General features: G+C 45.1%; 1 protein-coding gene across 6 annotated transcripts in view; it reads right to left on the reverse strand.

Moving 5' to 3' along the window:
• ripor3 (RIPOR family member 3) overlaps positions 1-13207 on the reverse strand; it is a 295541-nt gene that overhangs the window by 216886 nt on the left and 65448 nt on the right. The window contains exon 1 of one of the 6 annotated variants that reach the window (XM_078555328.1): positions 245-419. The exons of the other annotated variants lie outside the window; for them this stretch is intronic. The gene's annotated coding sequence lies outside the window, so the exon portion shown is untranslated. Of the gene's footprint in view, positions 1-244; positions 420-13207 lie in introns of those variants that run through there. 6 annotated transcript variants of the gene reach the window in all.

Genomic DNA, 13207 nt, shown 5'->3' on the forward strand with positions numbered 1-13207 from the left:
CTGTACACACAACTCTAGGTACTGTACTTTAGTATAGCAGTAGGACAGTATAATGCCACTGGTTTCTCTTAAAGCTAACAAGCTTTCTCTTGGTTGGTGGACTATAATGGAACATCAGATTTTGATCAATTAGAGTCACATTGTTAGACATAGCAAGAATTCTTCAAACATTCCAAGTTTTGAAACACATTCATTCAGATCAAGATCCACCATGCTTAAAAAAACAGAAATCACTCCATCTTACCGGTAGAAATACCAAAGCTTGAGCGACTGGTATCTGAGGATTTAGTTGACTCTTCAGAATTTATAAATCGCCTATTTTGTTTATCCAGTTTGTCACATTGATTTAATTACTTCAGCATTTCCTGACTTGACTAGCCTTTGTCGTCTTTCTTTCCTGGACTGTTGTAAACTCTTTGCCTCTGAACCCTGAGATCCCCTGTGAGAGTTACTTATGATGAAGCTTAACACAAACTGTTAACTTTTCAATTCCCATTGGTAAATTACTCCAACTGGCAGTGTGCCATTGATGATGTTTGCTAGGAACATTGCATTCCAGTGTAAGATAGCTTGGTAGAAACTGTTTCATAAATATGAAATCTTGACAAATATGTGATGGGATTACAGCCCTGACAATTAGCTACATTTTTCGTTTTTTTCACTTTTGTGTTGACTGCAGCTGATGAATCCCAAACTTTAGATGAACATCTAATACAGAGATTGTATTGGGTACATTCTAATCCACTGTCTGTTTAGCTTTTGTATCCATGCAAACAGCGCACTGTAATTCATATCCCATCAGGTAAATAGTATAAGACCACCATCATTTTGGTACCATGAGAACATAAGAAACAGAAGCAAGAGTAGCCCATTGAATCTGCACCACCATTCAACAAAATCTGAACTTCTACATCAACTCTAATTCACTGGCCTATCCCCATATCCCTTAGTACCCAAAAATCCATCAATTTTAGTCTTGAATGTACTCAACGACTGAACATCCACAACCTTCCGGGCTTTTAAAAAAATTCATTCACAGGATGTGGGTTTCGCTGGCTAGTCCAGCATTTATTACCCATCTCTAGTTGTCCTTGAGAAAGTTCCAAAGATTCACAACCCTCTGAATGAGTATTTTATTTTCTCATCTCCATTCTAAATGGCCGATCCCCTATTCTGAGTATATGGGGGATGAAATTTGTTCGGGAAATGACAATATACAGACAACATCAATTCCCAAAGGCAGACAGCTGCCTGCCCCCGAAGGATTGACATAAGTCTTTGTAGCATACTTTGTGACTGAATGGGGAGAATTTTCCCCCCGTCGGGGGGGGTTGTGCAGGGATGGGCGTAGACCCGATCAGCGCCCCCGATCGGGTCCGTGACGCCATTTTACGTGAGTGGGCCAATTAAGACCCGCCCAGCGTGACGTGCACCTGGAAGCGCTGAGCGTTCCCTCTGGGGGGGTTGGTTCCCTGAGTCAGAGCCTGTGCTCTTTCATGCCTGAGGGAGATTAGTTTAAGTTCCCAAAATTTTAATAAAGAAAAGAAAAAATTTTAAGACATTTCCCCTCATGTGACAGTGTCACATGACATGGGGCTTGTCAATGAACATCAAAGAAAAAATTTATTTAATTTATAAACCCTTCATGAAATCTCATCCCGCCCGTGGACGAGATTCCATGAAAAATACAAAGGCCGCCTGGGCTCTTGGCCTGCCCGCCAACCTTAAGGTTGGACAGGCAGCTCAGTTTAATAGTTTAATTGATATTTAAATAGCCTTAATCGGCCTTTGACCGAGGCCAAGTCGGCTGCGCGCCCGCTGAACTGAAGTGGTGACATCAGGATGCCCGCCTAATGTCACCGCACGTAATTTTAGGCCTTGGCGAGCGGGCCCCACCCCCACTCGCCAAGCCGAAGATTCAGGCCAATGCCTCCCCTTATGACCCTTAGTTCTCTAGCCAGGGTGAACAGCCTTTTTGCATCCACCCTGTTGAGTTTTCTAAGAATGTTATGGCCTGAATTTTCTGGTCCCATTGGTGGCCGGCATGTTTGGCAGCTTGAGCGAACAATATGGTGAGAAGGCCAAAACTTAGTTTTACGCCGTCATGAAACCAGTTTGAGATCATCTGCTCCTCCCGTCAACGGTGGGCCACGTTTCCTGCCACAATATACCAGGAACCTAATTTCTTAGCATCTCATTATAAGCCCTGCTCATCGGAATCATTCCCCCACACTGGATCATCCAGGCATTACACCGATGTGTTTCACAACTGTACATAAGCGACGTACACCTGGCGAGCTGCACTTCACTCGGGACTTCGAGGTTTGTTTGTCTATCTTGCTTCGGGCAGCACTCACAGTCATCAGCGCCAGGCTTAACAGGCAGCACCACATCACTTTTAGGAGGGCTCACAGGCAGGTCTCTACCTACCAGACTAGCCAAAAGGCGGGGATGACTTTTCAATGGCTGCAGGGTTAGGACTTGCTTGGGGAAGCGGGTAAAATGGCCTCAGGCAAGGGAAGAGGCTGCAGGGTGAGGGCTGGACTGGGGAAGGGGGGTTTCCCAGGATATGTGTGGGGGCAGATGTTGATCTGTGCAAGTGACCGCAAGATGGTGAGGGCTGAGAAGGCAGTCTTCAGAGGAGATGAGGCCAGATGGACATGTGAGGGTGTGTATGTGAGAAAGGGTGGTGATGTCCCATGAGCTGGCAGTGAGTGAGATGCCGGAGAATGTGTGATGCTTTGAGTATGTGAGTTTAGAGTGATGAGATGGTTGCCTTACCCTGGTGGCATGGATGAGATCATTCATCCTCTTTCTGCACTAGATGGCCAACCTCTTCTGTGCAGCATTGGCACTGACCACCACTGCCTCCCAAGCCGGAGTGGTGAGGTTGCTGGATCTCCTGTGCACAGAGCAGGGTTGGAGGATATCAGGGTGGGCCTCCAAAGGCATTCCAGTTGACTGGTCACTGAACTCTTCTTGGCTTTCAGGGCCATGTCTTCACTTGAGCAGTCTTGGGCTGCAAGCATTAAGAACTGTGTGGGCAGCTGCAGTTTAGATATGGCACCCGGAGTGAGGAAACAGTGAGGTAACGGTGTGGCGGGCAATTCAGAGGCCGCCTATTGGCGAGACAGCATGTTTCCTGTGGCTGCATAATTAAAGATGCGGGAAGCAGATGATATGGTGCAAAAACTGCCATTGCAGCCAATGGGTAAAACGTCATTTTTCAAGCCTGCTACCACACTGCGTGCAATTCTGGGACGATTCCGCACTTTGTGTTTCAATAAGATCGCCCCTCATTCTTCTAAATTTAATTTCTAAATTTTAATCTAAATTTCAGAGGAAATATGTTCATTCTACTCAATCTCTCCTCATAGAACAGGTGTCTCATCCCAGCATTCAATATAGTGAACCTTTGTTTCACCGCCCACTCCCCAACCCCCAATCCTAACCTTCTAGGGCAAGTATATCATTCCTTAGGTAATGGACCAAAATTGTACACAATACTCCAGGGCCTGAATTTAATGTCTGCGGTGCGGGCGTGTGACATTCACAATGCATTGCGAAATGGGACGTGACGACATTGGGAGGGATTCCCGATGTCATCGCTCCGCATTGTGATATTTCGGTTGGCAGGCACACAGAAAAGTTGGCAATGCACCCAAGGGCCAATTAAGGCGATTTAAAGAGCAATACGCCATGATTTTTCATGGCCTATGCACTTATATTCTCAGCGCACAGGTCAATCAGCCAGACAGCCTTCACATTTTTCAATCATTCTACATCCAGGGTGGGATAAAAGGCTCAGAAGATTTTAGAGAGGTGAGGAGTTAGGAGCATTGAAGTGAGTTGGGAGTATGTGGATTATAGTTTATTTTTGGAATATTTCTGTTCATCTGGATTATTCTAGGAGGGTTAAATATTTTACAGAGGCTTTCTGCAGACAGGCCACTTCATTGCTGAAACCTGTGCAAACATCAAGTCTGACATGGTTATTGTGTACTCTGTTGGTGGGACCTCCTCAGAAAAAAGGAGGGGGCAAGAAGGGAGAGGAGGCCAGTTGCTCACAGGCACCATGCTAGAGTCTGACCTTGGGACTGAGAGGCACAGCCAGAAGGGGTCAAGGGCCAGCAGGGGTTGCAAGGAAGAAGGGTCAGGAGATGGCACCGATAACCAGCTTGGTAAAGTTTACAAGCACCGATCCAGCTACCTGGTCATGATAGAGGTACAGTGTTGAAGAAGGTTCCGCTTCTCCAGAGAAACAGTCACCTCTCTGTGTGACATGATCAGCCCTGAGATAGCCTCAAATTGTGCTGGTGGCCACCCAATACCAGTGGCTCTGAAGGTGAAACTAGTTCATTCCAGGGGTCAGTGGAAGATCTCTGCGGAGTGTCACAATGTGCTGTGCACAGCTGCATCAAGTTGGTGATAGATGCATTATTCCGAAGGGTGAACACCTTCATTCAATACAAAATAGACGATGTCAGCCAAGCTGTGCAAGCCAGAGGTTTCACTGCAATAGCAGGATTTCCAAGAATCCAGGGAGCCTTTGACTGCACACATGTGCCCATTAAGGTACCTGTGGGGTAGCTGGGTGCCTTTATGAATTGTAAGGGGTTTCACTCTCTGAATATTCAGATGTTTTGTGACCACAATCACGAGATCCTGCAGGTTTGTAAAAGGTATCCTGGAAGCTGCCATGATGCATACACCTTGTGTCACTTCCAGGTGTCAAGGTTCTTCATAGTCCCAGCACGTGTAGACAGCTGGCTGCTAGGGGACAAAGGATACCCACTCAAAAGGTGGCTGGTGACACTGCTCAGACACCTAAGAACACCTGCTGAGGAGAGCTACAACTGCAGTCATGCCTCCACAAGGGCAATCACTTAGAAGACAAGAGGCCTGCTCAAAATGAGGTTCCATGTTCACATGCCATCTCCAGGGTCTGCTCTTCCTCTGGTTCACTAATGTCCTTTAGGGAAGGAAATCTGCCGTCCTTACCTGGTCTGGCCGACATGTGACTCCTGTCCCATTGGCAGGACAGACCCAGCAGAGGTGGCGGCACAGTGGTATACTGTTGGGAGGGAATTGCCTTAGGAGTCCTCAACGGAGACTCCAGACCCCATGAAGTCTCATGGCATCAGGTCAAACATGGGCAAGGAAAACTCCTGCTGATTAACATATACCACCCTCCCTCAGCTGACGCATCAGTGTGCCTCCATGTTGAACATCACTTGGAGGAAGCAATGAGGGCGCAGAACTCTGGGTGGGGGATTTCAATGTCCATCACCAAGAGTGGCTCGGTAGCATCACTACTGACTGAGATGGCCAAGTCCTAAAGGACATAGCTGCTAGAATGGGCCTGCGGCAGGTGGTGAGGGAACCAATACCTGACCTCATCCTCACCAACCTGCCTGCCGCAGATGCATCTGTCCATGACAATATGACAGAAGTGACCACCACACAGTCGTTGTGGAGACAAAGTCCCGCCTTCATATTGAGGGTACCCTCCATCGTGTCGTGCCTCAAGACTCAGCATCCATAAAGTGCTGTGGGCTATTAGCAGCAGCAGAACTGTACTCACCCACAATCTGTAACCTCGTGGCCCAGCATATTCCCCACTCTACCATTATCATCAAGCCAGGGGGATCAATCCTGGTTCAATGAGGAATGAATGAGGGCATGCCAGGAGCAGCACCGGGCATACTTAAAAAAAATGAGGTGTCAATCTGGTGAAGCTATAAGACAGGACTACTTGCTTGCCAAACAGCATAATCAGCAAGTGATAGACAGAGCTAAGCAATCCCACAACCAATGGATCAGATCTAAGCTCTGCAGTCCTGCCACATCCAGTCATGCATGGTGGTGGACAATTAAACAACTCGCTGGAGGATGAGGCTCTACAAATATCCGCATCCTCAATGATGGGGGAGTCCAGCACTTCAGTACAAAACATAAGGCTGAAGCATTTGCTACAATCTTCAGCCAGAAGTGCTGAGTGGATGATCCATCTCGGCCTCCTCCAGAGTTCCCAACATCACAGATGCCATTCTTCAGCCAATTCAATTAACTCCACGTGATATCAAGAAACGGCTGAAGGCACTGGATAGTGCAAAGGCTATGGGCCCTGACAATATTCCGGCAATAATACTGAAGACTTGTGCTCCAGAACTTGCCATGCCCCTAGCCAAGCTGTTCCAGTACAGCTACAACACTGGCATCTGCCCGGTTATGTGGAAAATTGCCCAGGTATGTCCTGTACACAAAAAGTTGGACAAATCCAAACCGGCCGATTACTGCCCCATCAGCCTATCCTCGATCATCAGCTAAACAGATTGCACCATACTCATTGCCATACTTACATTTCTCTTGCAGGTCAAGGCGGTGCACAACTGGAGGCAGCAGGAGTAACTGGAGGGACAGCTGTATGTCCTAACAACTGTGGAGGAAATGGTGCTCACTACTATTGGGAATGCGGCTGCTGAAGCTGCAGTGAGGGGCAGGATACCATTGAAGATGGTCTAATCCTTCTTTGCAACTTGAAATAACTATAGATAGCACCAAATACTCGTTGAATCTTAACAACTGCCAGAAGAAATCAACCAGCAACTCGCCTGTTAGCATTTGAATGATTCCTTTAAATAGTGCTGGTGGGGTTCCTTCCTACTGCTTAATGTGTGTGCAGCTGTGCAACATTAAGAGAAGGTATTAGCTGGAGTACTGAGTTCCAAAATAGCACCACTGGTGTCAAATCAGTGTTGCACGCAGACTGATGTAATGATCTGTCTATCCAACATAGAAGACATTCACTGTGTACACGCTAATGCCCTCACTAAATTCGCACCTGATGCAGTTCGTCCCACACACGTGCACACCTGCTGCAGACACTATTTTGGAGTTCAAAAGGCCATCAAAACATTCGAACAACAGGAACAAATGATCCCAATTTCTCACCTGCTATGTTCACTATTAATGTATCTTGTCACAAAATGAAATAAATGTAATTTAGGGTCCACTTTTTTACAATTCACAATAAGTTTAAATGTCAGTGTGTTGCTGCTAAAAGGGTCTTTGATTCCTCATATTTATGAAGGCTAATAAAATGTTCAATTTAGATTGCTGATGTTTTCTTTTTAATCATAATGTTAAATTTAAGACAACGGATTAAATATTTATTTTATTTTCCATGATAGGACCTTCTTCTACATAACATGCGAGCGACTACTGATTTAATTTGCAGGAGTCCTTTTTAATTGCTTATTTATTTTTCACTTCTCCATTTGCTATGTTGGGAATGAGGGTGAGGCTTATCTGCTCTGGTCCCAGATCCTTCCAAAAGCAATACTGAAACCAACCACTTGGAGCCATTTGATCTACAGTTCAGTACTAGCAAGAATGGAAAATGCATGATGACTACCACGAAGACACGTTCATTGGTCAGAAAGGAGAGGGAAGGAAAGATCTCTCTCCCCTTTATGCCAATGAATTTTCAGTATTAAAACAATAGTGCGAACTCAAGAAATATTTGAAAAGGGAAGAGTTTTCAAGAGTACTTGTATATTTTTTAATTTTGTTTTTTAATTAAAAGTTGCAGACCTAGTAGCAGGAAATGATTCTGTAACTGAGTGGTAGTCTATGCACTTTGTTTTCAGGGGAGGCAATGAGAAACCAGTTCCCAAATAAACAAAGCTGCATTCTTTCCTGTGAGAACCGCAAATCCCTTTATTTTCTCCCCAGTCTCTTGAGACCAAGCACTTCAGTGAGAGAGTGATAGGAAAGGGGACTGAGGGGGCTTTTCTTGATAATGCTAATTTACTGCTGAAGTAGACTACCCGACTCCACCACCTCCGCCATTAATATAACATTGACTTGAACATTAGAAGATGCATAACAATAGTCCAAGGTGATAATTTCTACAATTTTTCTCCATGTAAGGCAGTCCCTAGCACCTCCCCACAGCGACTATCCGAGATCAAAATCTCATTCACAGTAAGTAATGAAACTGCAACGCAATGTAATATGTTCAATATTTTGGTACTCCAGAAAGCCATGGCGTGAGCAATCTGAATTAATACCAGACAAATTAAATACAATTAAGCTAATGCCTTATAATTTTTTTATTGAATTCCTTGCGTGATAACTGTTTTTACATTGTGTTAATTAATTGTGCTGAGCTGTTAATTTCAGATGCAATGTGTCTTGACTCCTGCAGCCGTCCCTTGAACACTTCCAGTAGCCAACTGTATCGAAATGCCAGGTGGTGCCTCCTCGAGTGGAGGCCGCTGACAGGATTGGCTCACTCCTGAAGGAGCAGGCCCATTTCCTGGATACAAACGGATCTCCCACACACACTCACTCACTTCCACATACACATACACTCACTCACTCTCTCACTCCCCCACACACATTCACTCACTCTCATTCCCACACACACACACACTCATTCCCACACACACTCACTCACTCAGTCAGTCTCTCACCATCCCACACACACTCACTCACTCCCACACATACACATACACTCACTCACTCTCTCACTGCCAAACAAACACACACTCACTCACTCTCTCACTCCCACACACACACTCACTTACTCCCACACATTCACATACTCACTCTCTCACACACTCCCACACACGCACATTCACTCACACACACAAACACACACGCACACACTCTCTCTCTCTCTCACTCCCACACACACATTCAGCAGTCAGCCTCTTCCTCCCCACTCCCGCCTACCACCTGGGGCTCTGCTCCGCAGTGTTCCACTCCTGGAACTCGCAGCCAGCCTCTCCTTTCCGAGGTCCCGGACCTAGCAGCCAGCTTCTCCTCCCCGGGACCCTAGCACTCTGCTCTGCCACACTCTGCTCTCCGGGCGCTGGTTAGAGGTGCTGGAGCTCTGCTCCAGCAGCACTACACCACTGGGTTGGGAAGCTGCAATTAGCATTAATGGGAGCCGCCACTGTCTCACGGGCCTTGCAATGAAGAATACTGCTTTAGATCATAGAATCATAGAATAGTTACAGCACAGAAGGAGACCAATCAGCCCGTCGTGACTGTGCTGGTTCTCTGCAACAGCAACTTCACCTCGTCCCGCTCCTCCACATTTCCCCATAGCCCTGCAGATATTTTCATTTTAGATAATTATCCAATTTTCTCTTTTAAGACTCTATTGAATTTGCCTCTACCACAATCTCAGGCAGAGCATTTTGAGTCCTGACCACACACTGAGTAAAAATATTTTCCTCATGTCACTGTTGCTTCTTTTGACAATCATCTTAAATTGGTGCCCTCTCATTCTCGACCCTTCTACCAACGAGAACAGTTTTTCCCTATCTACTCAGCCCAGACCCCTCATAACTTGAAAACCGGTATAATATCTCCTTTTAATCTTCTCTTCTCCAAGGAAAACATCCCAGGATCTCCAATCTATATACGTAACTGAAATCCTTCATCCCTGGAACCGTTCTTGTGTACCTTTCCTGCACACTCTCTATTGCCTTCACATCCTTCTTAAAGTGTGGTGCTCAAAATTGGACACAATACTCCAGTTGAGTTGGAACCAGGGTTTTGTGCAGGTTCATCATAACTTCCCCTGAACAGTCCAGCCATTAGAAGCACAAATTCAAAAGACCTATGATCCTCTCCATCACCCCACTGGTGGAGGCATGGCTCCTATTATAACATTGCTCTGCCTTTGTTCTTGGGTGGTAGGAGGGGCATCATAAGCCACCTTTTGAACGGATAGCCCTTGTCACCCAGCAGCCATCCATCCAGTCGGGCTGCAGCCTTGGGATCTGGGAGTGTCTGAGGATAGAAGCGTCATGGGAGCTTCCAGGGTAGCGTGCACAGACTTGCAGAATCTGCAAACTATCTGCACGTTCATTGAGTGGAACCCCTTCCTGTTGACGAAGGCACCCGACTGACCCGCTGGTGCCTTGATGGCCACATGTGTGCAGTCGATTGCACCCTGGGTGCTGAGGAACCCAGCAATCGCTGAAAAGCCTCTGGCTCACTCAGCCTGGCTGGCTTTGTCTGTACAGAAATGAATAAATGTCATTACCCATCTGAACAGAGTTTCAGTCACCAGCTTCACGCAACTATGGACAGCTGATTGGGACACTCCACAAAGATCCCCCACTGAGCCCTGGAAAGAGCCGGACGCATAGACGTTAAGGTCACTGTGACCTTCAGAGCCACTGGCATGGGGTGTCCACCCACACAGGAGGTGATCTCAGGGCCGATCATCTAACAAATGGAGGTCACAGCCGCCCCAGAGAGGCGGAGTCTCCTTCGGCATTGCACCTCAGACATATTGGGTAGCTGCATCGTTGCCTGTAAACACTGGCAGCAGAATAGTGGCATGTCCTGCGGCCCCTTATGCCTTGGACTGCCTGCTGGCCCTGTGCCCCTTGTGCCTGCGCTTCTCCTCCCACAGGTCGCTCCCCTGGAAGCTGCATTGGGACACCTGGCCTCCTGTCCCTTCTGCCCCTCTCTTCCTCTTCAGAGGAGGTCCCACCAGCAGAGAGCACAATCCCTATTAACAGGATTACAGAAGGCTGTCTTGATACCTGGAAGGGTCCACACGGTCAAAATTCTCTGGGGGCCTTGGAAACACCAACAAGTGCTGAAAAGAAGCCTGGAAATGCTAAGAATGAAGCCCCGCACAGAGATGAAGCTGTCAAGTTCAAATAAGCAACCAGCAGCAAACTATCTCCTAAACTCTTCACTATTCACACAGGCAATGCTGCTGACCATTTTTACCCCACCCTTGGTTGAGGTTTTACAAAAAGTGGGCTGCCCATCTGCCTGTTTTGCCCGTGCGATGAGTGCAAAATCGCACAGGCAACGATCGTGTCAGGTATGCGCCCGTCTGTTCGCATGTCCCTATTTATAAAGCCCAGGATCTCTATGCTTTATTAACCCCTTTCTCAACCTGCCCTATCATCTTCAATGATTTGTTCACATATAACCCCAGGCCCCTCTGCTCCTGCAGCCCCTTTAGAATTGTAACCTTTATTTTATTTTGTCCCTCCTCATTTTTCCTATGAAAATGAATCACTTAACATTTATTTGCATTAAATTTCATCCGCTACCAGGGCCACGGTGAGAAATCATGGATCTCAGTGCTTCTCCTGTTTCTGGGCCCTTTATTCCCTCCCCTTCAATCATTTATGATATTTTTTCCCCTTCCAAGATTCACCAATCAATTCACCAAACAATCACAGAAAGGTCCGTTGTTGGCACCTGGTTACAAATATCATCCGATTATATATGCAGCATGTGTTAAGAGCAGCAACGATATAATGCAGTTTTAGTTTGTGTGTGCCCTATAGGTGAACCCACCATGACAATAAACAAACCAGAGAGTGCAAATTTTATTAACAGCATCGTGCAATATTGTTAATTTGACAGGAAAATATCCCATTAGTTATTTATAACACTGTGCAGGCAACAGCACTGATTTCCGTGACTGCCTCAGTCCTCACTAACATGTTCTGCACCTTGCACCATGTGGACACAATGACAGTAAATTCATATTTGGAGGAAAGATTCAATACTTGCAACCCAGATAAACTGCACAAGATCTTTTTGATTCTGTAGATATAATTATTTCATACAAGGGGTACAAGTGGATTCAATTTTATCAGTAATTTCACAGGGTAGAAAGATCCAATGACTCCTGAGCAACAAAGTAGAATGATTAAACAATATAGATCTTCACTGTCAGTGAGAAGCATTAGAGCCCTCAAGTGTCTCTGTGTGACACAACTTTTCAGAGGCAAAGGATAAAGACTACATGGTTTACAATTGTATCTGTGTTTTTTTGATCAGCAAGTCTGAACACGTTGCTGATTGCTGCTTCTCATTACTATATATTTTCAATATCTACTCTGCAACACAATTTTATCACAATATTTCAATATCTTAAAAACTTTATAAAAGCACCAAGATAGAATGGGATAAAGGGTAAGTAGACAAAAGGACAAGATTGAAGTCAGTGGAAAAGACTCTTGAGAATCATGTGCAGTGTAAAACATGTAACTGAGTAGTTAACGCACTCCTATCCTAATAATTTCACCGCAGAAAGCCTGCTCATTGAACTTCCATTAGCAACAAAATAAACAGAACTCCAGCCATTATTCCACCCTCTGTTCACAAGATAATCATGGATGACAAAGGCCATTTAGCCCAGCTAATCTCATCCATCCAAATTACATACGAACATATGAACATATGCATTAGGTGCAGGAGTAACCTATTTGGCCCCTCGAGCCTGCTCCACCATTTGATAACATTGCCTACATTATACCAATGACTTCAACTCAAAAGTACTTAATTGGCTGTAAAGCGATTTGGGATATTGTGAAAAATGTTGTATAAATGTAGGTTTTGTCTTTGTTTCATTACACCTGCATACAGTAAGTAGAGTCACTGTAGCAATGAAATTGAAGGCCCAATGCTGATTCTCTAAGGATAATTCATCACATAGTGGCCAACTGATATTAAGAAAGTGGCTACAAAGAAATCACTACATTTACAAAACAATTCAACTCTGTAGCTAATCAAACATTACCATTCTGACTTCTCATGCAAAGCCCACAATATACTATTAATGGCATCTGTCCTTTTTACGCTAATGACTATATCCCCATGATTTGAAAATCAGACATCTACCAGCAGCTCAGGAAAATGTAGATTGAATTGTTGATCTGAACTTTTCAGAGAAGAATGATACATGGTACAAAACTTCAGGATGGCCTTAACACAAGAACTGGATTGTTTCCCCTTCACCCAGAAACTGTCATACAAATTGTGTTGTACACTGAATTTACAGACTATCTGGGTTGAACCTAGAATGGAGTAGAGATCTGCAAAACCTTTCTTTAAGTAATCTCCTAGTCACAAATATGGATTTCATTTCCAGACTTTGCAAGAATAAAATGGATGAAAGTGAGTCAACACCCTGTTTTTCATCAATCCCAGTTTTTAGTTTCTTACATTTATTTTGATGAGGCCCAAGATTCTCAAGTCTCTGGTACATTAACACAGCATGTCATCAGAATTGTGTCTACTTTAGAGCATAATGAAAATTTAGATTGCTATTTATATGCTGGTTTAAATTCAAAAGAGAATTTTGAGAAGTGTACAGTATTTAATTTTGTGGTATCAAACCTTAAAAGTGACCCTCCCAATTCACCCT

This window comes from Cetorhinus maximus, chromosome 13, assembly GCF_964194155.1.
Source record: "Cetorhinus maximus chromosome 13, sCetMax3.hap1.1, whole genome shotgun sequence".
Taxonomy (NCBI): Eukaryota; Metazoa; Chordata; class Chondrichthyes; order Lamniformes; family Cetorhinidae; genus Cetorhinus; species Cetorhinus maximus.